The sequence below is a fragment of the Hemicordylus capensis genome, chromosome 4 (assembly GCF_027244095.1).
Source record: "Hemicordylus capensis ecotype Gifberg chromosome 4, rHemCap1.1.pri, whole genome shotgun sequence".
In the NCBI taxonomy this organism is placed as follows: Eukaryota; Metazoa; Chordata; class Lepidosauria; order Squamata; family Cordylidae; genus Hemicordylus; species Hemicordylus capensis.
In genome coordinates, this window is record NC_069660.1 from 309,146,057 (window position 1) to 309,173,512 (window position 27,456).

Sequence of the window (27,456 nt, forward strand, 5' to 3'; positions counted from 1 at the left end):
TGGCCACATGACCCCTAGATAACCACCCTTTTAACCTACCAACATTCTGGAACAATTACTTGTTCCAGAAGGCTTGATACTTAAGTGTCTTCTACTGAAACTTTCAAAAGGGGCACTCATGGTATCCACCACCAAGTCAGCAACCTGCAAAACAGATAAGAAAAAAAAATTAACTCTCCCCTCAATCTAGCTGCAAAATGGCACCTCTACAATACATTTACACAGCATCTTTTGCCTTGCATCTGCATCAGGCCACATGTCACAGCTACTTAAGCCATCCACTAGCTATTAGGAAGGCTCCTTGAACGAGACTGAACCCTAAGTCATTTCATACTTCTGAGAGTCAGCTCTAAGGAAAAGGAAAAGACTCTAGAACTGCTGGGAAAGGAGGTTGAGTCAAATGTTATGAGGCTCTCTAAACAGGTCCCTCAAACTACTTTTGACTATATTTAAGTCACCTTAAGATTGGTCCAAATATACATGTATGTATGTAGATACGAGCAAGATTTAGACTCCATCCCTGTCAAGTAGAAAATGCCATTTTATTACCAAATTCTATGTAAATAAAATGTCCGTGTATGTATATAGGGGCTCACCTTCACACACAAACTACCCACCCCTCTTTCTTTGTGGCAAAAAAAACAACACGTAAATGGGGTGCACATGCATATGACATGTAACGAACGGTGCATAAACAAGACCTGCTCCCACACTCTATGCCAATCATATACCTCAGGACTATGTGAATTGCCTATTACTTTATTTTATTTTTTCCATAATAGCAAGTTGTACTGTAAAAGTAAACCTCAGTATTCACAGGAGTTCCGTTCCCAGCCAGTGCCGTGGATACTGAAACCACGAATACTGAGTAATTGGAGCAATGGCATCGCAGGGCTTAGGTTTGGGTGGGTGGAGTTACGGCCCCAAAACATGAAAAAAAGCATGGTGTAATGCCCTACCATGCTCCGCGAGTCCCCAGCAGTCATGCAGTTCCCCCAAGAGTAAAACATCGGCTGAAAATCAGCCAGAAGTCGTGTGTCCCCCCTTTTTGTAAAACGAGCCACAAAACGAGCCACCCCCGGCTTGCAGATATGTGGGTTGAACATGGATTTTTTTACCAGGCATATACTGAGGTCAGGTGTCTATTACCCGGCCACAGCTATGCAAATCCACAAATATCAAGGTTCTCCTGTATTCATATTTTTAAGATGCAGAATTTAAGATGCAATAAGTACAGCCTTTTTCCAGCACTTACTTATAATCTATTTTTCCTCACAGTTAGTGTGGCTTATTGTGTCATCTTCCTAATGAGAAATAATGTAAAGAAACTCAAGTATGGCATCCCTAATTTTAACAAGGAAATACAGTCCATGGTCAAAAGTTTAAGGAGTGCTTGAAGGGGAGAAGGAGAAGGAAAGAGAAAAAGAACATTAGATAGAAATCAGTTCCAATATGCACATCCCCGTTCTAGCTCTATCCAATTATGTCATGCCCAGTATGGAGCCCTCTACATCACTAATGGGTTAAGGAGCCCCCCCCAATTGTAACATTACACACTGAAGTTTAAGCATTAAACTACCGAAATATAAAGACACTCAAAGCTAAGAATATTTACAAGAAGCCCCCCCCTGCCCCCCACCCCACACGTAAGCAGTCATCCTTGTAGAACCCATCAGCCATTTCTTGTATGCTTAAAGAGGTTTGTCTTTTAAGATAGAAGGCATATTGCAGAACTATAGCTGAATCTGAGTCAGAAACTTGGCAGGATGAAGAGGAAGTAACATATATGAAGTCATACTAGAGCATCATAATGGCTTCTAAGAGTATCTTTGCCCCTGGACAGGGGTAACTCACTTCTGGGTTCTCAGGGACCCCTGGTCAGTGCAAAATACCTGAAGTGCTACTTTGCCACACAAACCAAACTTCTCATAAAAGGAGCCCTATTCCATAAGAACAACTGGAGCCATTTGGCAGCACATGCACTCACTGTATACAAATATATGTATCTGGCATCTTACATGCACATTATGGTAACTAATGGTGACTGAATCTCTTGGAACATGTCTTAAAATAGCTTAACTAGCTTCCTCATGTATTCCCAGGCAAAATTCAAAGTTTCCCAGTTTTGACCTATATTCATAGTTCTGGAAAAAAAGAAATCCAAGTTTTGACCTATAAAGTCCCTATCAGACTCAAGACCTGGGAATCTAATAGACTGTTTACTTCCACACGCATCTATTAAGATCTTGATCTCCGGATGTCCCCACCTTTGGAACTTAGGCAAGTAGCAACTGGAGAAAGAGCACAAAAAGCCCTAGCTCTTCAGCGAGCTGCTTGTCTGGTACTAAGTACCTGGTACTCCAAGGTACTACCTGCCTGGTGGTTGCCTGGTTAATATGCTTCAGGCATTGGGACCTTTGTCACCTTAAGTGGGGCAGCGCGGAAATGCTTGACTAACAAGTAGAAGGTTGCTCGTTCGAATCCCCACTGGTACTATATCAGACAGCTGCGATATAGGACGATGCTGAAAGGCATCATCTCATAATGTGCAGGAGGCAATGGTAAACCCCTCCTGTATTCTTCCAAAGAAAACCACAGGGCTCTGTGGGCACCAGGAGTCAAAATCGACTTGATGGCACACTTTACCTTTATTGGGACCTTTATTTTCATTTTCTTGGGCTTTTAATTAATAGTAACAGGATGGTTTTTATCTGCAAGCTGCTTTAGCTACTGCTTTATTATTTGTATTTTTAGGATACTTGCCATCTGAGCCATTTGTTGGCACTAAGGTGCCGGTTAGCCTATTTGTCTTCAACACCTGTGGCTTTCATATGCAGAATTCTGATCATCATAATGGGTGGGAGGGTGTTTTGAAGGGTGGGAGGGTGTTTTTAGAGGGTGTTTTGAAGAGGAACAGCTTTTTGAAAATTTCTAATGAATGACACTTGAGCCAACATGTCAGAAGGAACAAAGTGATAGCTAAACGCAATCCACTACGGCCCTAGCCTATACCACAAGGTTGTAACAAGTTTTTATGAGGTTCCTTTGCAGTGAGAAGGGTGTTCTTTCAGGGGAGGGAAGCATTCTCCAAAACAGCAGTACTCCACCCAATAAAATTCTGTTCCATCACAAAACACTCAACTTCCCTTTTGCACATATGGGGCTATGATTCGGAGCAATTTCCATAATGTTCCAAGTTCTTTTTTGATATTGTATGATCTCACAAGTATTCTGCAGGATACACTACAAAAAAGTATGCCAAAACATGAGTTCTCTTTCTTGCAGTTTGTTAAATTAGCTTCTAAACTTTGCAGGCAGCCATTGTTTGATTCTAAAAACATCAAAACTGTTTGGATTCCTTTTTCCCACTCTACATTCATGCCAAGCAGTATGAAATCTGAGCACTTGTAACATGACAAGTTTTCACCTACCTATATTGGGCATTTTAAGAGGGATTCTCCCCCTCCCCAAAACTATGCCTGTGAATGAAGCAGGAATTGCAGGGTCCTTGAACATTTCTTGCAGAGACGCAAGTTTGGGGCGGTATAGAAATTAATTAGTTAGATAAATAAAATAAAATAAAATACCGAGTGACTGAACTCACCTAGAACAAGGACAATGATATTGATGCAGCTGACTACTAGCAGTCAAAGAAGGACCTAAGTCAGGCCTGCTCAATTAGGCCATCCAGCTGTTTTTGAACTACAACTCCAATAATCCCCAGCCACAATAGCCAATAGCCAGGGATTATGGGAGTTGTAGGCCAACATCTACATGAGGGATGAAGTTGAGCAGGCCTGACCTAGGCTATGCTTGAGTAAGGCAGCCATCTACAGTTTGCCTCGATTGCGCAAAAAGAGTCTCTTCAGAAAAGTTGTCTAGTACAGTTAGGTCAATAGTTAACCAGAAGAGATCTTGTCTGTGATAATCCAGATGAGCTCTCTTTCATCTGCATTGCCAGAAGAAAGATTCCTAAAAACTTGGAGCTGCCACTTGCACATGCCCAGGCCCTCTTCTCAGCTGTCGTGGAAGAGGAGGAAGGGATGGAAGACAAGGAGGAGGAGAACAATGACTCCAGAGAAGTAATGGATAAAGACCTTCAGAGAAAAGGCTTCAAGAGAGCGGACAGGTCCGAAGAACCGGTGCCACCAAACTTTCCAGAGACACCTTGCCCTGAGAAGGCACGCCTCGCTCACCTCCCGGATCCCGCTTCCCAGGGCAGCGAGCCACCAACTGCTGCTTCTCAACCCCAGGCCAGCCACGGCTGAAGAGCCATTGCAGGAGGACAGCAGGGAGCAAAGCGGGCAGCAAAGGGGCAGTGTGTGGCAGCACTACCCACACCCAGCATTCTACATGGCACTCCTGCCACCTGCTGCTGCTTCCCAAACCCAGCCGCTCGCCTGGCTGGAGCACGAAGGGCTGTTGGAGCCAGCTGGAAAGTGGCACTCTTGTTGGGGGGGAGAGGGGAGAGAAGAGAGCGAAGGGGCAGCAGAGTGCTTTAGAGTTTACACTCAAGCTGCCTTCAACCTCGCTGCACCACTGCTTCAAAGAAGTCTCAGGAAGCCTTCTACACATACATGGATTTTTTTTAAAAAAGAAAAACTAATCACAAACACATACACACAATGTGCACAAGAAGAGTACAAACCTTAAAAGGTTTATATTTTGAAAACAAAACACAGGCGTTTGTTGCTCTGGTGCTAAAATAGTTTATTATGCTGCTGTTGAACAAATATTTTTGTAAAATCAGATTTCTACCCTGCCTTTCCTGCCCAAGGCAGCTTTAAAAAGGGAGGGAGAGGCAGCTTTATAGAAATAAATGTTTGAGCACCAATTGTTTTGGTTTTTTCCTTGCAAAGAAGTTAGCTTTCCATTGCATAAATGAAACTTACATAGAAAACAAAATGTACACTCCAGAACTTCAGTACAAATCCTTGAACTTTCTGACATGGCCCTGTTGATCTTCAAATGCTGTTGTCTGGGCACCAGTAGAATAATTGCTCCCTGTGCAGCCTTCTCACCCTGCTGCTGACAAAAAAGAACAAAATGTCAGTATATGTATAATTGAATGCTGTGCCAACAGCTCAATATTTGCACACAACACATACTGTAAGTAAAAGTTAAGCTTATTGCTTGCACACTCTGTGGAATACTAAACATGCTTACTCAGAAATATGTCCCACTACATTCAATGGGGTTTACTCCCTGGAAAAAAACAGGTTGCTCACCTAGAAATGATGATCTGTAAGTGATCTGTTAGCATTCATAAGCCTGGGTTCTGCACTTGCACAGGACCCCAGCACAGCATCCCTTCATTGGCGGTTGCTGGTGTCTTATCTTACATTGCTTTTTAAGATGATGAGTCCTTTGGGGACAAGGAGCAATTTTGTTTGATTGTTTATATCTACGTAAACCGCTTTAGGAACTTCTGTTGAAAAGCAGTATATTCATATGTAACAGGTAAGCTTTTTAAAAACAAAAAACTTTCAGCTTACTGCTGCGGGGAGGATCTTATGAATGTCAACAGATCACTTAAAGATCATCAGTTACAGGTGAGCAACCTGTTTATCTGTAGCGTGATCCATTCATAAGCCTGGATGTTTAGCTATAGTAAGACCATCTTTAAGATACTCCACCCACAATTTGCCTCTGAAGCAGAGTAAAGATCAACAGAGTAGTGCTTTACAAATGGTAATTCTGTTGACCAAGTAGTCACCTTACATAGGTCTTCTATTTGTATGCCTGAAAGATGTTGTGCTGCTGCTGCTGCTGCTGCTGCATAAGCTCTCATGGAATAGGCTCTTACAGTACATAAAGTAAAGTGTGCCGTCAAGTTGATTTTGACTCCTGGCAACCACAGAGCCATGTGGTTTTCTTGGTAGAGTACAGGAGGGGTTTACCATTGCCTCCTCCCATGCAGTATGAGATGGTGCCTTTCAGCATCTTCCTATATCGCTGCTGCCCGATATAATACCAGCAGAGATTCAAACTGGCAACCTTCTGCTTGTTAGTCAAGCATTTCCCCACTGTGCCACTTAAGGTGACCCTTATAGAACATGGAGGTCTATATTTTGTACTTTGTAAACTAATGAAATTAACTCCACCAGCCAGTGGGATAAACATTGTTTAGAGATGGGTTTTCCCTTGGCTTTACCCCTATAGGCCACAAAAAGTTGTTTGCATTTACAGAAATCTGTAGTTCTCTTTATGTAAAACAGGAATGGTCTCCTTATATCCAATGCATGGAAAGACATCTCTAGAGGCGTGGTTGGGTTTCTAAAGAAAGTAGGCAGCACTATATCCTGATTTAGATGGAAATCAGATACTACTTTAGGGCAGAACAATGGGTCCATCCACATGAGCACCTCATCAGGGTAGAATCTAGTATAAAGTATGTCAATTCTTAGAGGTGTTAACTCACTAACCCTTTTTGCTGTGGTTATGGCCACTGCTGTGGTTATGGCTGCAAGAAAAACAGTTTTCAGAGTAACCAACATCATAGTGGTTGCTGTCATTGGCTCAAAACGTTTAAGAGTGAAAAGTACTAATGACAAAGTCCATTATTCTATCAGTTGTCTCACTAGAAGGTACAGATTAATTATGCCCTTCAGAAATCTCTTGCAAACAGGTTGGGAAAATAGTTCTGCATCCCAACCCATATTTTTTTGAAGCGATCACTGCTAAACGGACTTTTAGTGAGACATTTGCTAGTCCAGTTCTTTTCAGTTTTGTCAAGCACTTGTCTAATAATGACATCCTAAGACCTTGGGTTAGGGCGGTATACAAATGTGCTAAATAAATAAATAAATAAATAAATCCTCAGGTTTAAAGACCTATATAAACACCCCTACTCACAATCTGAATGGGAATACTTTGTATTGGTACACTGCCTTTCCTACGGTGAACCTTAAATACTTTATGTGATCCTCTTGTATGTCTATATGGAAGTATGCATCTTTCACTCAGATCCAACATTGCAAGCCATTCCTCCTTGCAAAGGAGTGGCTGGATACCTTGCAACATCATCGTGTGGAACTTCCTGGTATGGACATACATGTTGATCCATCTTAAGTCCATTATAGGTGGATTCCACCATCCCGTTTCGGAATTTGGAAACAACGAGTGTAGAAACCTCTTTCTGACACGTCCACCATACAGGGGCAATAGCACCCTTTTCCAACTAAACTTTCACTTCCTCCATTAAAGCAGATGTTGCTGGCATGTATCTTATGCCTGAATAAACTGGCAGGGTCTTGAACTCTATCACATAACCTGAATTGACCATGCATAAGACCCACTTGTCCAACATTATGTTTTGCCATAGCTCTGCTAGTGGAAGATGGTTCCATCCAATATGGGTCCATCCTGGACCCCCAATGCCCCATCCGGCCTGTTTCTGTAGGGTTTCCTGAACCTCAAGAGAATCTTTTCATGGGTGGGGGGGAGGTCCAGGAGGCTGCTGCAGTGAGGAAGGGAAAGAAGTTCCTGTGCACAAGCTTTCTTCTGCCCATGCAGTTTGGGTTACAAACCAATGGATTTGACTTTTAGAAAACTGTAAAGAATTGTTATGAAAACCTAACTATGTTAGGTCAGTTCGATAACACCACTAAACAATTCTGCACTGTGGCTTTTTTCCTGGAACACCAAGATCACTCAAAAGCATTTAATTCTTTTAAAAGAGAGTCGGCATCAACTCCTTTGGCCCTAAAGTAAACAAAATGGAACTCTGGCCAGTGACCTTTGCCACTGATGGCTGCTTGCATTCCTGCTGGGAAGTACCTGAAATTCTAACAGGGAGGAGGAGGTTTGTTGTGCTACTACATTTGCCCTCGACTGCTACAGTGCTGGGGGCAAATGGCCTCAAGCCTGCACTTGCTAACAAATGAGACCATCATGATGAGAGAGAGAGAGAGAGAGAGAGAGAGAGAAGAGCTGTCGTTGACACAGTGGCATTCTTGGCTTCGTGGAATATTTGACCTCGGTCAAATATAGACAGTCAGCTGAACAGCACGGCATGCCAACCCCAATGTAAATAGTTAATGTTTACATATTTGCTTTGTACTCATTTCCTGTGCAACAGTTATTGCTCTGAAGAATAGAAGTGTGTGCACACACAGGAGCATTTCAATCCAGTTACGTGATGTGGGCTGGGAAGCAGGAGCTCCTAGGTAGCAGCCCTCACCAGGCCCCTGGTGCATAGTAGGAAGGCAGGAGAGGCATTTAAGTGAGGGGATGGGGGTAAAAAACATACAAAGGTGAAGTTTCATTTTTGCATAGCATGGACCTTGGGGAGGTTCTGACAACAGGAGGCTACGACAAAGAAACAACGATTAGTTTAATACAGCAGCATGTTTCATTCACTTAGGCCATACAAAGCATGGTGAGCATGCCTTACATGAGCTCAGTTATCCAAACGTCACTCAGTAATGCAAGTCACTGAAATCACATTTCCCATGATCTAATAACATACACTGCCTTGTGAGAAAGTACCAGTCTGAATGTATTTGCAAGTACACACAACATGGCATGATATCAACTGTGCTGGAAATTCCAAGATATATTACCTGTATACATCCCCCAATCACTCAAGGGTAAAGAGGAGATTGCCCTCCTCTACACAGCTGCTATCAAGTGCTTCTCAGACAGCTTCCAGGTCTACAATTTGGGCCACCAATGCTCCTCTTGAATGAAAGGGACCAAGCATAAGAGAACTATAGAATATGGAAAAGATACTGTGGGAATGTGGCACGATCATAGCTTTGGATCATTCCTCATTCCCAAGGTATATCCCCTGTGGCTAATCATTACCCCCTCACCACTGTGTTCTTTCCAGATCACAGAGATACCATCAAGGACAGAGGTGCTATGGCCAGAGGTGCTCTAAACCCCAAACCTTGGGTCCATGGCCTCCAAGGTCCGCCCCCCCCCCCCAAAATGGCCAGGGGGCCTCTAGCAGCCACCCTGCGCCCGACCCGCCAAACTTCTGTATTTTTTTAAAATTACAGCTGCCACGCGGACAAGGGGTGGTTGCCGAGGGGTGAGAGAAGTAGTCCTTCATTCTCTCCTATTCCCCCTCCAGCAGTGGTGGCCAGAGCGACACTGGGCCCATCCACTCGGGCCAGCATCTTCTACCAACTGCAAGGTGCACCTGAGCAGTTGAGAGATTGTTGCAAGCCCATGATGATCTCTCAACTGCGCTGCACTCAACTGCGATGGCAGACCTTGCTGTGGGTAGAAAATGCTGGCTTGAGTGGACGAGCCCAGCATCACTCTGGCCGCCGCTGCCGGAGGACGAATAGGAGAGAGTGAAGGACTACTCCTCTCATCTCCCTGGCAACCAGCCCTCGGCCGCATGGCGGCTGTAATAAAAGGAAAAAATGGAGGTTCAGCAAAGCCCCCCAAAATTAGGTTTCGGAGGGCCTCGTGCGGGGGGGGGGCATGGCTGGGAGGTCCGGGCACCCAAATCAGCTAAGTACAACCCTGGCTGTGGCAATGGCTTTTCGTAAACATTATGCAGCCAATTCCATGCTCCGATATGATGCATAAAGTCACCACAGTATTCACAGCACTGGCATACTAAACACACAGTTGTATGCATCAGGATAACCAGTCATGGAACACACAGATGTATGCCATCATACAATTCTGTGGCACTATACACATTCCAGAAGAAAATGCATTTAAACAAAACATGCCACCGTTTTAGTGTGTCTCAGGAGTGGGTTGGGGGTGAGGAATAAAAAGCTGGAAGATAGTGCTGCCTTTTGTCCACAGCTCCATGAAAAGGCGTGGGAGGCAGAAAGAGTGTTGTGGCACTTCACCCTAACCTCTACTAAGTGGTATTTGCCTTAATGTGCTTCACTGTTATAGTATTCCACTGCTGCCTGTTTTTATACTCTAAAGAATGGTCTCCAAAGATCGCTTGCCCACCACCACCAAACACTCTCAGCAATGTGCTTCCAGACTGATTCCTGAGCATGTTTGAAGAAGCCTCATGGGAGGACCTGAGAAACGCCAGCCTGTGTGAGTTGACCATATTCTCCAGAACATGTTCCAGAATTTTCTGCAACGTTCAGGGGTTTCATGGCAAGTGTGTGGAGGATCGTTGGCAGACCGAGGTGAGGGAAATTCCCAGAAGGTAAGAAGTTGAAAATCACGGCTCTGAGTCTTTAGCACACAGTAGCTCTGTCAGTTTGTTTACTGCAGTGAGATCAATAATGATACTTTGAAGAAATAACGGCAAGTTTTGCATCTCACCATATCTTCAGCTTACTTTAGTTCCGTTTTGTTCTTTCATCCAATCCGTGATTTAAGGAGCAGCAACAGCCACCTTTTCCTTAAATCTCTTCCTCCTGGAGGATTCAAAACTGCCTCAAAAGGAACCTTCAAATATTAAGCAGCAATGCTATGTAGGGCACTGTTCTTAATATTTTGTTTTCCTTTCATCTTTCCAACTTAAATATCAGACCTAATTTATTTTAACTTAAATTTGCAGCAAGATATCATTCATGAGTGCTCCACATGTGCACGTTCATTTTATTAGTAGAGAAATGTGTCCTTATGTTCTACATTTGACCTCTAGGCCAAGTTGAAAAAATCATTCTTGTTCATTCATATAGTCTAACAAGACATTTGAGAAGCTTTGTTAACTACAAACCCCAAAGTCTGATATCCCTTCAAAACCTCATCCAGAGTTTCATGTCACAAACCCCAAGTTTTGTGCCTCTTCCTCCATGAGTATACCTGAATAGCTTGTAAAAGGGTGTGAAATTGGCACAGACCTCTCTGCACAATGCTGCTGTTTGAAATCCCAACATGGGGGTGGGGATCTATCCAGTATGTAGTATGCTCTCAAAACATGAGAGAGAGACCGATACCAGTTGGCAATCTGGCTACATGATGGTACCCTGATGCCTAAGGAGGCTGCAGTAGACATGTCACCAGCACGGATGTCAGCATATGTCCAAGCATTCATGCAGTTTGTCTCTCTGACGAAGTACCGACGTGAACATGCAAAGATTTTGAACCCAAGGCTTGGTTTGCCAAGTTTGCCTTCTGGCTACATCAGGAATGACATGGCATGGATGCCCAACCTAATAGGAAAATGGTCCAGTCTACAAAGTCAGCATTGTCCAACTCATCAGTTCTGCTTGAGAAGTATGGCTCAAGGTATGTAGGTATTTTAGATGCTAGGAAGCCCAACTAGAGATACCAGAATACACCTACAGAGCAGGCAGCACAAAATTAGCACAAAACTTCAGAAAAAGGTTTGAGAGGTTGAGGATGATCTAGGGTTGGTTTGTTATTATTTATTTATTAACTAGGTACCCTGATGGGAAATGTCAGGCACATGCCTAGAGGAGGCAGCACAAAAATTGGGGTTTGTGGCATAAAACTCAATGTTTTGAGGGGTTTCAGACTTTGGGTTTTGTATTAACAGAGCTCATTTGAGGTGTATTTGCCATTCCTTGGGATCAAGACTCACAGATTCTTCTATGAGGGCATACATAGGTCACAAAGGGTCCAATACTATATAAAATGAACAAAAGAGCACTCTTATGATGGCAGTTGCACCAGCAGCCACTTACACCAGTGTAACTTAACTGGGATCCTGTACAGTCCCAGAATGAGATGGAAAGAGAAAACAGGAGCAGCTAAAACAAAAACCAAGAAAGGTACAACTCCACAAGCCACTCCCCCAGCCTCCACAGCAATGCCACCAGCACACACTGATCATGAGATGGCGTGCCGATGACGACACCCCCACGTGGACCAGACATGGAAGGAATCTACCCACTTACAACAGGGGGTGGTGGTGTCATCACCATATTATATCATGTGTTCAAAACACACAATCCATCTGATGCAAGGATGCCACAGCACCTTCCACTGCATGAGCTACTGTGGCACAGGCAGCCAAGAGGCCAGACATAAGAAGTTGCCAGGAACCTCAGCACCCCTTACACCACACACAGAGCTAATAACCACTGCATAACACAGAGGAAAGAGGCATGTAGAGCAAACACACAACAAGGGTTCAAGTCCCCCAAAGCAGGCAGGGGCTCATCTTCAGGAAAGGAACCTTTTGCCAATGGAATTGGAAAAAGCAACAAGGGATTTGTGCTGGATGCTCACTGCACATAGCTCTGGGCTAGAAGTCAAGTACGTTGGGTTCAGGCCCAGTCAGGGGAATGGCAGAATTAAGGCCAAATTTGCCTTCTGCATGCCTGGACAGGTACACCCACATCAAATGCCAAAACGGGTTGGCAGGTAGGTAGACCTCTGCATGCACAAACACACAGTGCACACACCATAACACAGTACTTTACTCAGGTACAGCAAGATAAAAGGCAACACTTCATGGGTCAGTTATCTTCAAAGCCACCCACTCCCCACAGATGCACCACATACTCAGAAACACAGAGGCTGCATGTAGAGCCCTAGACCTGTGCTAAAGCATAAGTCTCATGGAAAATGAGTCTCATGGACAAGTTCAAACCATGAACATATGGTCTCCCACCACCCAAACAGGCACACCTAAGAAACTGCAGTATCTCAGTCAGAGGGAGCACTAAATGGGTCAGTCACCTGGCTCTCACATGTTGTGGGCTGCCTTTTGCACCAGCTGTCTCAGGTAGCCACATACACCCCATCTTAGGAACCACAGGAATCTGCCATATACCAAATCAGATCACTGATCCATTTAGCTCAGTTTACCTAGACAGACTGGCAGCAGCTTCTCCAAAGTTGCAGGCAGGAATCTTGGGGATGCCAGATTTGCTGGGAGTACTGGCACCTTTATTAGCCCTCCAAGCTCCTCCTCATCCATCATGGCTGCAAGGGCCCAGTTGCTTAGGAATCCCAAAGAGCCTGCCCATTCCCACCCCTCTCACTGGAGCTCAAGAGGTCAGTGTCCAGAAGCTGCAGACCCAGAGCCCTGGAAGGAGGAAGCTCCTGTTACTCTGGCACAGCCTGGCACCATATAGCCAGAGAGAATCTGTGGAGATAAGGCAGCAGATAAATCATTGCGGGCTATAGGTCTTCAAATGTAGGTCTTCAAAAAGTGGGAAATGGAATTTTTGATGGAATCCAGGTTGCCATGATCAACACTGAATATTAGATTTCTAATTACTATGGGGATAAGGGGCCTAAAGAGCCAATGAGAAGTTGGGGTGCAACAGGTGGATACCAATCAAGAGTCTGAAAAGACAGACAAAGAAGTGGTGTGACTTTGGGGATATAAAAAGTCACATTAATAGGAAGATAGCAGACTTTCCCTCTCTTGCTTCCTACACATCTTTCACTTTCCTTTTTTGTACCTTCTCTCCCTTTTGTTATTCAAGACGCCTTTTCTCCCAAAACCAATTTTCCTCTCTCTTCCTTTTCCTCCTTCATAACAGTAGCCTAAAGTCGTCTATTTCTTTCTACTCTCTCTCTCTCAAAGCCTATTTTTCTTTCTTTCCCTTTTTCTACCTCATTACATTAGCCTCAAATATTCTATCCTCTTTTAAGTGTACCAGCTCTATCTATACAGCTTATTACACTCCTAGAGACTTATGTGTTAGCTAAATAGATAACTATTTACTTAGTTGCTTAATTTTAAGTTTTTATTTTCTTTTTGGAGAAACCTGAAAATACTTCAAGCTGCCAGAATGGTAAACATATTACTTTTACTTTTTGTTGTAGTTAAATGGTTCTAGATCCATTTAGTGGTAGGGTTTATTAACTCACAACATTCCTCTTGATATTAGCTTTGAATGCCACATATTTAGCATATTTTGCTTATGCTTGTATTTTGATGTATCTTGTATCATGTATTTACATCCCATGTGTCTTTAGCTACATTTAACCGTCCTACATGCCTCAAGTCTTTGAATAAAACTTGTAAACTTTAAAAGGTATGCTCATTGGGCTCTGAAGTTTTGATCATATGAAAAGCCTACTGAGGCACTAAAAGAACCGGATATTTTCAGCAGATTTTCAGATCCCTGCTCAGAGTTTCTTGCCTCTTGTTGAGGCAACACACAACGGTGCAGGGGTGCAATCTTCAACAACAAAGTAACAAGGGCTACCCAAAAAAATTAAGCTTGTATTGAAGAGCATCACAAATGAAGCGGGATCTAAAAGAAAAAGACAGGAAAGGAGTTGCCAGCCATCTCTCCTCAGCAGGGTTCCTGTGTCCTTCCTTACATGTCACATGAGACACAGCAGAGTGGTGGGTGGGGCTTAGGCCTGTTTTCACCTGTTACATAATTGTGTCGGTGGAGCCTGAAAAGCAACAGGAGCCTGCCAGGAACAAGCAGGTTGGCAATCCCACAGAAAGTCATCTGGAATCACATCGAGCACTGCTGCTCAAAACCTTTGTGGTTTTGCAAGGCACTGGGTGTGCGGAAGGCTCTGTCCCCTGCACCTTCTGGAGAGCTGCCCATGGAGAGCAAAGAGAGATAATCAGTTACTTGCAAGTTCAGCTGCTGCAATACCTGGTCTGCAGACATGGATGGATTTGTGAGCGACTGATGCCACCCGAGTACTGATGCAGTGCAACGCCTCCAGTCCCAGCCTCCCTCCTCTGGGGGATGGGGAGTGCAATGCCTGAAGCAGCTACCCTCCTCTCTGTGGGGAAGCCAACAGTGTGTGTAGTGGCTGTTTGCTCTGCCCTACATAGCCAGGCTGCAATCCTGCAGAACACAAGGACTGATGAGTATTTGGCCAGCTGTAGCAACAGCTGGAGTGAATTCCTAGGAGCATCTCTACCCTGGGTCCCCTATGTGGAAGGGAGGAAAGAACTGTTGGCCAACATAATGGGGCCAAGACACAGCTAACAATACTGATCGGGGGCGGGGAATCAAAACATTTGTGAGATTCACACTTTGAGGCACATAACTCTATCTAGAGCTCCTTCCCTCCCACAGGATCCATCATCTATCTCTCTGTGTGATGCAAGGGGTGCTGAGCTTCCGGGCAACTTTTTATGTCTGGCCTCTTGGCTGCCTGTGCTACAGTAGCTCATGCAGTGGAAGGTGGGGTGTTCCAGTTGTGACCGAAGTTCTGAATTAAGAGTGCCTGTAAGGGTTCTGGGAGGAGAAATGTAAACAAGATGTTCTTCCTGCCTGTCCTGAGGGCAGCAGGCTGTGTGAGCAGAGTGCCCTTTCTCCAGGACTGCCATGAGCAGCGTTTACTTTTTGGAGTTCCTAGTGTGCATGATATGAAGCCAGAGACACAGCACCACTCCATGTGCCTTGCCATCTGCACAGAGTAGCTATGCTGTGATTTGATGCAGAGTCAGCCTGAATCACATACTCTGTCACGGCAGAAAGGGTTAAGTGAGAAGCAGTGGCAGGGAGAGCAAGGGTTTGTTTTGGTGTTACTCGCCATTGATTCCAATGTGTGCTTTTTAATTGCATCACCTGTGAAGTCAGTGTAACATTGGGCCATTGTCAGGCGTGGCCAGAGTTTAGGATTTAATGTAAACCCACTCCTCCCCAACTCACCAACAACACACCCTCATCTCCACCCAAGTTTGGCCTTTGCACAGAGAGAGTTATATTGGAGGTGGAGTGATAACAGTGTAACAGTGGAGATACACCAATCCTATGCTGCTCAAACCAGGTCTATTGAAGCACAGCATTGTAAAGGTAAAGTGTGTCGACTCCTGACGTCCACAGATCCGTGTGGTTGTCTTGGGTAGAATACAGGAGGGGTTTACCATTGCCTCCTCCTGTGCAGTAGGAGATGATGCCTTTCAGCATCTTCCTATATCGCTGCTGCCCAATGTAGGAGTTTCCCATGGTCTGGGAAAAATACCAGTGGGGATTTGAACCAGCAACCTCTGGCTTGCTAATCAAGTCATTTCCCCGCTGCGCCATTAGGTGGCTTATAATATTGTACCAAACGTAAAATTATAAATGAGGACTAAAGTGGCATTGTCTCTCTCTCCCCTCATTCCTCCTCAAATCTATCACTTCCATCAAGCCCTTGCATAATTTCCCAGTCTTTACTTGCTCACATTTATCCATTGCAGGGGCATAGCAAGGTTGGAGTGGAGACAAGATCTTAAAATGCACACACACACACACACACACACACTGAAGCTCAGCTCATGAAGCAAAGAAATCTTAAATGAGGCTGAATAGTGGTAACAAAAAACATAGTAAATACACACACACACCCATGTGCCACAATAGAACATCATCCTAAATTATTTTTAACAAGGTTTTGTAAATTGTGCATGATGCAAGTCATTTAATGGTACTAGAGATAGACATGCTGTTCTGGCAGCTCCAAGTCTTAACACTCACATCCATTTCGGAGGACGAATACAACTGAAGGAAGCCCGGGCGGGTGTGTAGCTGGGGGAGTCAGTCATGTGACTTGCCTCTGCCCCCCCCAGGCAGTGGGCCCCCAGACAACTGTCCCCCCTTGCCCTATTTTAGTTACGCCCCTGATCCATTGCTTTTCCATACTGTTCTGGCAGAAATTTAAGATTCAGAGGGCAGGGACCTCCCTTTTTGGCTTATGCTGTAATGATCAACGCATCAAGTAAATTATAATGTCTTCACATATTGCAAAGTAGTACTGCAACCAATGTGAATACAAACTAGTATTTTTCCAGAAGAAAAACTGCACACAGTTGGCTGTGAATGTGCAGACTCATTACCACTATGCATGTACCAGCAGAGGATTACAGATCTGGCAGGAATCTCAGTTCTTGGAAGTTAGGAGACGATTTAGCCCTCAGAGCTAAGGAGAAAACTCAACACAGGAATAATGCCTGTTTAGGAAACAAAAGATCAAGCAGACAGCTCTTCACAACTTTGCTGCATATATACTACTGTCTCCTATGGGCTTTAGTCTGCTGTTTCTTTCACCTATGCTTCACTCTATTCTTTTCTTCACATCATCTTTGTCATAGGAATATAAGAAGCTGCTTTTATACCATTGGTCCATCTAGCTCAGTAATCCTTCCTAACTGGGTAAAGAGGAACCTTTTTAAAGTGGTGATTCTCTTTATTGAGGAGGAGAGCAACTGACCCTATCCATCCCCAGCACAGCATCCCTCCAGTGACTGCTGCTGGTGTCTATCTTGTGTTTCCTTTTTAGATTGTGTGCCTTTTGGGGACAAGGAGCCATCTTATCTAGTTATTTATTATTTCTCTATGTAAACTGCTTTGGAAACTATATTCAAAAGCGGTATATAAATAGTAGTAGTAGTAGTAATATCGTAAACACAGAAACCTAGTTTCAAAGGGCACTTCAGTTGCCTTGAGCAAGTCATACCCTGCTTCAGTTTCCCATCAGTAAAAAGAGAACAACCTCTCACATGGCTGTTAGGATAAATAAGGATTAAAAAGTACTTTGTGTAGTCGAAGTGCAGCACAAAACACCAATTAAAATCTGCATTGTACATCATGAATACAGAATCTGGGTTCTCTTACACAAGCATACTGACTACTCTGTTATTCAAGTTGGTTTAGTACTAGAACTTTGTTGTGATTTTTCTCTGTCTTTAGATGCACTTTGTTTTATTCTCAGACCACAACTCAGACACTCAAATCCAGTTTGTTAGTGTTCTGGGGTCCAGTGGCAAACAAGATCCTCACTGCCTGGAGGAAAAAAGGAGTGCAGTTTACTACGGGGCTGAACCACAATGACTGCCCACACCATTCCCCAATTCCAAGAACTGCTTGCAGATTTATTTATTTATTTATTTAACTTCTATACCGCCCAAACTTTAGTCTCTGGGCAGTTAACATAAAAACAATTAAAACACATATAAAAGTTAAAACAATGCAACAATTTAAAAACAGCCATAAAATTAAAAACAGACAATTTTAAAAAGCTGGGAAAGCTTGGGTGAAAAGATGGGTTTTCAGGTGTTTTTTAAAAATTGCCAGAGATGGGGAGGATCGTATCTCAGCAGGGAGCGCATTCCACAATCTCGGGGCAGCAACCGAGAAGGCCCGTCTCTGTGTAGCCACCAAACGAGTTGGCCGTAACTGGAGACAGACCTCCTCTGATGACCTCAATGAGTGGTGTGGCTCATAGTGAAGAAGACGCTCTTTTAAATACCCAGGGCCTAAGCCATTTAGGCTTTTAACACCGAAAGAGCTTCATACTGCCTCCACAGTGCAGTATGCACATGAGGCTCTTGCTCCTCCTTTGCTCAGGAGCTACTGACCAGCTAGATGGGAGAATGAGCGCACCACACATATAACTGTTTTGTGATAAACAAGGAAACCTGGCAGATCCCAAGTGTGCAGCTTTAAGCCTAGAGAAGCACTTGGGGCCGTCCCACAGTGGCAGTAACAGAATAACCAGCAGCAACACCACAATACAAGGAAGAAAAGTAAACTAGGTGGTGGATGACCAACACATAAGAAATTACTGCATGGCTTGAGAACCTTGTCTCTCAGTCTGCATCTATTTATGGGCACAGGGTTCTGTCCATGCAATTCCTCCTATCGCTGGAGAGAGAGATTAAGATTTTATGTATATATAAATCTTTCAATACATTGGAACTTGCCAACTTCCACACAAGAGTTGGCCAGAAGTTATGAACTCCCACCAAGAGCAAAAGATGATAATATTAGACTTCAACTCCCATAATCCCCAGCCTCAGTGGTCTTTGGTTGGGGATTATGGGAGTTGAATTCCAATAACATCTGGGGACCCAACATTGAGAATCCCTGATCCAGTTGACAGCTACTGGGAAGACATATAAGGGATTCAAGCAGACAAGTTCTCATTTTCCTCCCTTCCCTTTGGGACTTCATTCAAATGCCATTTTATAGATTTATTATTTCTCTGTGTAAACTGCCCTGAGCCATTTTTGGAAGGGCGGTACAGAAATCAAATTAATAATAATAATGTTTATAATTCATACCTCCTGCTGTTTCCCGAGACCAGCCTGAACCCCTTCCAGAGACTCTCTGAGGCAAATTCTACCCTATCGATATCTTTCTCCCAGTTTGAGTCTCTTAAGTTTGCTTCAAAATGCACCATGTTCATGCGCGACCAAGGTCTGGAGCACATGCACAGAAGCAAAAGGAAAAAACTGGGGAGGTGGGTCAGTGTTTTCCCCTCCTCTCCTGGAGAAAGCCCAGAAATTTTGGTAAAAACTGAAATATATACAAATATTTATGTTTGTATCATAAGTTGCTTTACTATTTTAAAGACATATGTACAGCCAATTTAGCACATAAGCATTTCCTTTCTGAAAAAATAAAGCTGAGGCACTTATCCTTTTAAATGCCATAAGTAGCAATAGCAATAGCACTTACATTTATATACCGCTCTATAGCTGGAAGCTCTCTAAGCGGTTTACAATGATTTAGCATATTGCCCCCAACATTCTGGGTACTCATTTTACCGACCTCGGAAGGATGGAAGGCTGAGTCAACCTTAGTAGATTCAATAATAATTGCAAATATATGTAATGCTAGAGATTGACCTGCAAGCCGCTGCAGGTTGAGGTATCTGGGCATGTCTGATATGTCAGTTAAAAATTAGGGAGGGGAAATTGAAAGATGCTGCAAGATGCAGTATACACTATAGGAACCTGGTGACAAGGTGGGATGGGACAGAACAGGGGTTCCCCACAGAGGGTACTAGTATCCCTTGGGGTACCCAGGAGCCCTCCTGCCTCCGCATGCTGCTACAGCCATACAGTGATCTCTCTGAGGTGTGCACGTGCTCACACCTTTTTTTGATGTCTGCCCAGTTAATTTTAGACCCTGCTCAGGTTGAATCAGGAACGTCCCACTCTGAATGCACATGCGCGCGCACTGCCTTGATACTGCTGCTCAGAACAAAATTCATTCTGCACACAGATGAAAAAAATTTGAGAGAACACTGCAGCCACGCTCTTTATTCCCTATCTAAGGATTGCCGGCTTGAAGCCTATACATCCTCAGTCATGTGTCTGGTGCGGAGGGGGAGGGAGGAGGATGAAGACCCTCCTGCCCTGTCCCCGATTGGCAGGCTACGTGCTGAAGCTCAGCATACCCCTCCCCTCAGTCTGACTGACAAGCTTAATAAAGTTTGCACTGAGCACTCTCATTGAGTCACCTTAAGTGGCACAGCGGGGAAATGCTTGACTAACAATCAGAAGGTTACCGGTTCAAATCCCCACTGGTACTATATTGGGCAACAGCGATATAGGAAGGTGCTGAAAGGCATCATCTCAGACTGTGCGGGAGGAGGCAATGGTAAACCCCTCCTGTATTCTACCAAGAGAAAACCACACAGCTCTGTGGGTGCCAGGAGTCGAAATCGACTTGACGGCACACTTTACTTTTTACTCTCACGGAAACTAGTGGGACAAGTAAACTTGTCCTATTAATTTCAATAAAACTGCACATTAGTAACTCAGTATGGACAGCAGTGTTCTCTCTAATTTTTTTAATCGGTGTGTGGAATGAGTTTTGTTCTGGGCGGCAGTATCAAGGCAGTGTGAGCACACATGCATTCAGAGTGGGGCCTTCCTGATTCAACCTGAGCGGGATCTAAAACCTACTGAGCGGACATTAAAAAGCCTGTGAGCATGAGCACGCCTTAGAAGGAACACTAGTAGACAGGTGCCAGTGACTGGAGTAGCCCACCTCCCTAACTGGAACACTTAAATTTGTACTTTTATGTATACGTGTGCGCATGCACACACATTTTAATGTTACAGTTATGAGATGGATGACTCCAGTCACTGGCTTACATCCAGATTAAGTTACTCATAAGCAGTCTTCCCGAAACCAATGAGACAACTAAAGACACCTCTTCAGCCAAGCTTTTTAGTTGGTTGGTGCATTTTTATGGATATTTTAATAGGATTTGTGTATGTTTTAACTGTTAAATTCTTGGTTTGTTTTATGCTGCAAACCGCCTAGAGACTTGGGTAGTGGGCAGTATACAAGTGTATTAAAATAAAGTTTACTTGTCCCATTAATTTCAGTGGGAATACTCATGAGTAACTTTGAATGTTAAGCCAGTGACTGGCATTGCCTGCCTCATAACTGTAACATTTAAATTTGTGTGCACACACATACGTATGCACAGCCACATACACAAAATCTCTGTGAGGTACCTGAGCTGAAGGTTTGCAACAGAAAGGGTACACTTGCTTTAGAAGGTGGGGGACTCCTGGGATAGGAGATTCCCAGCAACCCAGTTTAAATGTTCGGGTTTCTCCTGAGGCTGTGCTACCTACAAGGTATCTTGCAGCATCTGCTCTTTGACTTTTTTTTTTAGCTCTCTCTACACAAGCAGGCAAAGCAATAGGCTGCCTGTTCAACTGTAAAAGTGTGAAACATGGTGTCACAGTGCTTTGAGGTGAGAGAATATCTCCAAGATGTACAGGGGCCAAGTCAGCAGCATAGGATACTACTCGGCCTGCTAACTGAGCAAAGAGGAACCTTTTTAAAGTGGCAATTCTCTTTATTTAGCAGGGGGAGAGCAACTGGCCCTATCCATCGCCAGCAGAGCATCCCTCCAGTGACTGCTGCTGGCGTGTATCTATCTTATATTTCTTTTTTAGACTGTGAGCCCTTTGGGGACAGGGAGCCATTTTATTTATATCTATGTAGACCACTTTGGGAACTTTGGTTGAAAAGCAGTATATAAATATTGGTCATTCATTCATACTCTCCTGATCAAAGAAGGAAGGCCAAATGAAAGCAGGCAACAATTCACAGGCAAAGAATGGTTCTAGGTCTGTGTGTTCCTCTAGTAAAAATGACAGTGCATCCTGCGAAGGGCAAAGGCAACCTGTATATGGAATTGGGAGTGTATAGAACCCTATATTATATGGGATACGAATTTCAATTAGCTAATATTTTTCATTATCTTGCATAAAACATCTTCATACTGCATAGTTGTTAGAAACAGCGAGGCAGGAAGTGATGACAGTATTTTATAACCATGCCTTGTAAAGAATTTCTTCAATTTTTTCCAAAATTTTCCATCTCTGGACTTGGGAAAATAACTGGTTTCCCCTCCCTCCGAATTTTTCCATTCCTTCACATCTCTATCAGACACACATAAAACTATAAGTTGGAGCCACAGTGCAGCTTTCAAGAAGCATTTATTTGAACACAACTCCACAAAACTGTGATGAAGGAGGCACGCTTCCCACATGCGTTCGTGTGAGCATATACTGCGAAAAATGCTAATACCTAGAATTAGCTCATGCAAGTAAGGATTCCCAGAGCACACGAGAACATCCTGTGATAATCTGAAGTGCTCTGAGGAATATGCTGCTGTGGAACATGTGCAAACACACTTCTTGCAGTAAAGTGCCAACAGCTGGCAAGCAGGAGGAGGAGAAGACAAAGATCTGTCTTCTCCCCTCTCCAGGGAAGACAGCTGCCGGGACAGAGGCCTGGCCTCTGCCTTACTGTGCACAGAGAAAAGGTAGCTTGCATATCTACATATAGGAAAAGGAAAGATTGTGCCATCGAGTCAGTGTCGACTCCTGGCGACCCCAGAGCCATGTGGTTTTCTTGGTAGAATACAGGAGGGGTTTACCATTGCTTTTCTCCTGCACAGTACGAGACGATGCCTTTGCTGTTGTCACTGAAGTGAGCATCTGCCTCCAGCACCTTCCTATATCCCTGCTGCCCAATATAGGCGACTACAAATCTATATTTATTAGGCACAGCCTGGGAAGCACACCGGCAGGGATTCAAACTAACAGCCTCTTGCTCCCTAGGCAGGCTGCTTCCCCGCTGCGCCATCACAGCTGCATATAGTACTGCTCTTTTCATTCTATATGCACATCTCTTCTCCTGGCAACCAGAACAAGCAACAATGGAGAAGAGCAATTCTGAGGATTCATCCCTCTTCCTGACACAGTACAGACATATTTTACTCTCACCATGGACAGTATTATAGTGAAGTATTTGACCGCAGTACAACTACAGTTTCACTAGGGTGATATAAGGAGATACACTGGTCGAGAAACAAGTTGCCAACATGGGATGACATAGCTTGCCAATGGCTTCTGGACATTTTTTAAAGTCAAATTAGCTATGCCAGTTGTCTAAGACAGAGCTGCACAACTTTGCCTCACTACTTGGTATTGGACTACAGTTCCCATCATCCCCAGTAACAGCAGCCAATAGCCAGGGATGATGAGAGTTGTAGTCCAATTAAGTTGTGCAGCCCTGGTCTAAGTTATACCTCCTCTCTCATCTCCCAGGTGGGCCCAACTTCAGCTACTGCAATCTACTCTCACCCCAGTTTACACTGTCAGTAGAGCTGGAGAAACATATGTCTCCTGTAAGATCCTTGGGACATACTCCTGATACTCATACTCCTGGTGAATGCACAAATATTCTCAGAGGCACTAATACCAGGAATGTTAGCATCTGGGCCTAAGACTCAGCATAGTGAGTTACCTGTGCAGAGACATCATCATCCACCAACTCAGAACAATGCAGTCTTTACTCCTGAGAACTCTATCTGCTCAGGTTCAAGAAGAAACAAAATGCATGACAAGCACAGATCCCATGAGCCAGGACACCATCAATATTAGGCACAGTAAGTGCAAGGAAGCATTTTTAAAAGCCAGTGCAAACAAGAACTTGGAAAGGAAGGTACCTACCCTGTTTGCTACAGAGAAGCTATATACATTCTGTTCATTAGTTTCATAGAGTGACCTCTGCAAACCCACTGAGGTCAATAAGATCTGGAATGATCTGCTGAGTAAGTGCTGTTTGCACACATTTCAAGATGCTGAGGGTGCCTGTGAAACTGGCACTGTGTTTTCCTGAAGCACAGTAAAGAACCCCTATGTTTAATTTTTAACTCAGTTTTTAACTCAAAAGTCAATGGCATCTCCACTTCTGCTTTCACTGCCCCCTTTAGAGATTATGCCTCCATCATGACATGTTATGAGGAGAGAGAAAGCACACTTAATATCACTATGTCTCAACAATTCAAACCTTAAGGCAAAAAAGCTCACTGTGTGCTCAACACCTCTTCTCTCTCTCTCTCTTTGGGCTGTTTGTGAGAAAATGAAAACAAAAACAAAAAACCCTGCTTCTTAAGAACCCCACCCAGACCCCAGAATAATTATTGTGGAACTGATAGAAATCTAGTCTTTACAAATAAGAAGTCACACCAGAAACCTACTGAGGTTTACTTACTTTATATAGCTATTGGATGAGTTCATCATGTGTCAATTCTTATTCAAATCAACAAATTGCAGAAGTCTCTCGACAGAAACCAGCTGTAAGGAAGAATTATTTGCCCAGAAGTAAAAATACTGAAGAAGTTTATTTTTCATTAGCATGAGGAAGTTTGCTGTCACTAGCATTCTTTATTGCTGTCCTGCAAAGCAAGACAGAGTGGGACATTACCGAGTCAGTTTGCTAGTTTCCTAACATCTCTGGCAGGTACAATTAAGACTGCACTGTGATGAGCTCTGAGCTGATTGCAGGGGGTGGGAGGGAGATCCTGCCCTAATCAATGATAGCAGTTTCTATCTGTTCTGAATTCTAGAAGTTTCACACTTTTTAATGGACACGTGTGCTTTCTTCATTAAGCCCACTAAGTTATCCAGCAGATAAAGAGAAGAAACAAATTCTAGCAAACAACACAAAAATACAGAGTGCTTTGTTGCTATGAAGTATGGTCTGAAGTGACATCTTCATCACAGATGCACGAGTGTCAATCACACCATGTCTGCTCACAATATATTTTAATGAAGCCATTTCAATAAACTTTATTTTGAGCAGCAATGCTGTATCAGCACTCATTCAGATTCCCCAAAAGAACTTTGCTGTCAGCAGAAAGTTTCTGAAAGCAGAACCCAAGTTTCCAATCCCGTTTGCAACCGCCTGTTGCTATGCGTGACAGTCAGACCTCTCATCTTACTCTTGCTTTCTCACACACCAACACTCTTGCCTTCAATTCAACACTCTTTGCAATTCAAAAACAAAGCCCACTGTTTGGGTCTCAACATCTCACTATCGAACATTATATATTTTGAAGAACTTGTTAGTTTGTGCAAGGTAAAGTCTTACTTCCCGATGACCTATTGATACCAAGTTTTGTATACACAATCTTGTCACTGAAATTAGTTGAATGCACTTCTTTTTGCATCAGAATACGCTTTGAGAAAATTTAAATATATTTTTTATTTTTTTAGCAGAAATGTTAAAAGGTGATCATATTTTAACTGTTATTGTTCTCAAAGATTTTTAACGCACAGTAATCAGATCAATAATTCACAAACATCATGTCCAAAAGAAGCAGAAGATCTTTCTCAGATGCAAATTTCCAATTATTCAAATTTACTATATATGGTGATTATTCAATAAAATGAATAATGTTTGAAACTGAAATCCTACAAATTTCAAACTGTTCTTTTACTTCCTTTTGCAAGCAGATTAATTTTTTAAAAGTTATGTATATTTCATTTCTTGAACTTTCATATACGTGTAATCTACACAAAATGACTGCCCAGTCAACTAAGGGTCTCACTTACTGTAGTATATGTCTGTACAAAGTCTTCTACTAACATTCTCCCATAGTGGTAAGTCTAACATTTGACCTTAATATCTACTCTCAGGAAGGCAGATAAGCAGGAAAGTTGAGAAGAGAATTATATAAAACTGCCATTTGCCATTTCTCATCTCCGTTTTGCTGGTAGGTTTAGGGGACATTCCAAAGGCAGCTTACCACTCCCTAAAGGTAAGATTCTAGGTAGAACAGGAAAGCAATACCATCTGAAGGTGGTATTCCCCACCCTCTTCACAAGTACTTATTTGCCCTTAAGTACAGAAGAGTGTCAAACAGCATTTCATTGTTATGACCGGGTTGGTTAAACGATAAGGTAAACGTGTCAAACAGGAATTCCTTTAGGCCACCCATCCCTCAGAACAATTCACCACAAAGAACTACTGGGAGGAGCAGAAAAGTCAGTTTCTAACTTCTCTGAATGCAAGGACACTGTGGAAGATGTAGAAACTTTTACAGCCTGAAACTCTAGCAAGTAAACAAAGTAGTTACTGTAGTTACTTGAATCCCAAACTAGGTCCCCCCCCCCCAAGTTCTGTAATATTAGAAATCAGGAGATCATCCAGAGTCCTGTTCTTTTTGAGTAAATGCAGGTATAGCCTGTATTTAACCTCTACTTTTTAAGGGGGTTGTCTTAAATTTAGAGTCATCTTTGATTCTGGAAAATACTGGTATCAAGGAAGTAGTGCCCACTTCCCACATCAATACCTTGCAGGGAAAGACTTTTCAAACCAAACTCATTCCAATCCAACCTACCCTCTATCACCACCACCCTTGTCTGTGATTTTTCCTCCTTAAAGGGATAGTTGAACAAAACAGAAATAAGTCTTTCCCTCTGAATATCAGGTCCTTCATTTGCTTCAGTGGGCTAACCATGGGTGTAGGACACATGTAAACCCTCCACACCCAGGACACATGTACACCCTCCACACCCAGCAAATCTGTCAGAGAAAGACTTTGCAAAGCACACAGAGATAAGTGTATAGAGAGGAGTTCCAATAACTTCCTCCCTTTTTGTGCAACTTCTCCAAGGAAGGAAGGATCTGTAACTGGACTCTCCCCCACCCACTGGCATTTAACATGGGAGGGGGGGCAGTAAATATGAAAGCACTAATTGAACTGAGAGCACTAATTGAACTGGGGTGGGGGGGCAGCTTGCAAATCATCACTCTGAGAAAGGATAAGCAGAGCCACAAAAGGGGGGGGGGTACTTCTGCCTGGGTTTATATAGGGGGAGGGGCAGGACATGGGCACACTCCAGTCTGTGCAGCAGCAGGACACAGAAAAATGGGGAGGGGCAGGGAGGGGAATAAAGGGGCCAAGATGGGCACCCCAAGACACAGGAGTGAAATGGGGGGAAGGGGGCTGTGCCCCCTGCCTGGAAGTTTAGAGGCAGGAGAGTAACACAGAAGGAGCAGTTGGGGGGTGAGCAGGAGGACCCCTCAAGACAGAGCCCCCACCCTCAGCCTGCCAATACAGGACAGCCCCCCCCCGACCGGGGGGGCATCTACCCAGCCCCCTCGACTCCTCCCCCCAGGTGGGCAGGGGGCGTGGCCACGGCGCTTCCCTCCCCCGCCCGTACCTGGGGTGCTGGGGGGCGGGGGGGGTCGCGCTCTCTCCGCCCACCCTCCACCTTCTCCTCCTCCTCCCTCCTCAGCCGCCGCCGCCGCTTCTTCTCCTCGCCTTTAGTTTGACCTTTTCCGTGTCTCCGGCTCCCCCTCGTCCCCGACTCCTTGACGTCACCACCCTAGCAACCAATCCCGGCTCCCTCTTCTCTTGCCCCCCGCCCTCCCCTTTTCGAGCTCTCGCGCTCGCACGCCGGTTGGGGGTGGGTGGGGCTGGAACCGGGGGCGGGGCCGAGGGGAAGGGAAAGTGAGCGCTCTCTGGGAGGGTGAGTGAGTGAGTGAGGGCGGGCGGGGGGGAAACCCACCCCGGCGCGCCGCA

At 44.1% G+C, this 27,456-nt stretch overlaps 1 long non-coding RNA gene across 6 annotated transcripts; it reads right to left on the reverse strand.

The window, feature by feature from the left end:
• Nucleotides 1-4,693: 4,693 nt before the first annotated feature.
• LOC128324976 (uncharacterized) lies at nucleotides 4,694-27,433 on the reverse strand. Of its 6 annotated transcripts, none has more exons than XR_008307200.1 (3): nucleotides 27,208-27,433; nucleotides 24,138-24,220; nucleotides 4,694-5,028 (listed from the first exon to the last, which is right to left on the reverse strand). It is a non-coding gene; the product is annotated as an uncharacterized LOC128324976 (long non-coding RNA). The 6 variants fall into 6 exon arrangements; XR_008307196.1 differs by having other exon boundaries at nucleotides 4,694-5,025; nucleotides 27,208-27,419; XR_008307195.1 differs by lacking the exon at nucleotides 27,208-27,433 and adding an exon at nucleotides 27,095-27,191 and having other exon boundaries at nucleotides 4,694-5,025.
• Between the last annotated feature and the right edge of the window lie 23 nt (nucleotides 27,434-27,456).